The sequence below is a fragment of the Boleophthalmus pectinirostris genome, unplaced genomic scaffold (genome assembly GCF_026225935.1).
Source record: "Boleophthalmus pectinirostris isolate CB_2022bp ecotype Guang Dong unplaced genomic scaffold, ASM2622593v1 HiC_scaffold_834, whole genome shotgun sequence".
NCBI classification, from domain to species: Eukaryota; Metazoa; Chordata; class Actinopteri; order Gobiiformes; family Gobiidae; genus Boleophthalmus; species Boleophthalmus pectinirostris.
Genome location: NW_026571523.1, coordinates 3,004 through 3,476, shown reverse-complemented (window position 1 = coordinate 3,476; position 473 = coordinate 3,004).

Here is a 473-nt window from a genome sequence, read left to right as displayed (position 1 = left end):
CTGTACTGTTTTTTGTGGTATATTGACATAAAATGCTATTTTTAGAGATGTGACAAAAAGCTGTCCATCTTCTCACAGGCAGCTACATTATCTGTAAATATGAAGAAAGCTGTATGTTAGCTTATGTGCTCATTGAAATTTGCAGTACACCACACGCCTCGGAGACATCAGACAACGGACAGAGGGGAGAGTGGATGGGTGAGTGAAGACGCAGCAATCTTAATGGTTTATAAATGAAGAAACATGGCTGGGCATTGACTAAAAGAGAGAGATGAGTGTAGACTGGAGAAAGCGGTGATGATCGTCAAATGAACAAATGTTTCCACCACTGCCCCCTCACATTCACAGCCTGTTTGTGTCACTTAGGTTATGCAGTGCAAAGACATAAAGTACGCCTCTACAAACACATTACGGCTAGTGCTGTGATGTAAGGGCAAGGCACAGGCACACAGTAAGCTACAATGCACAAGCAG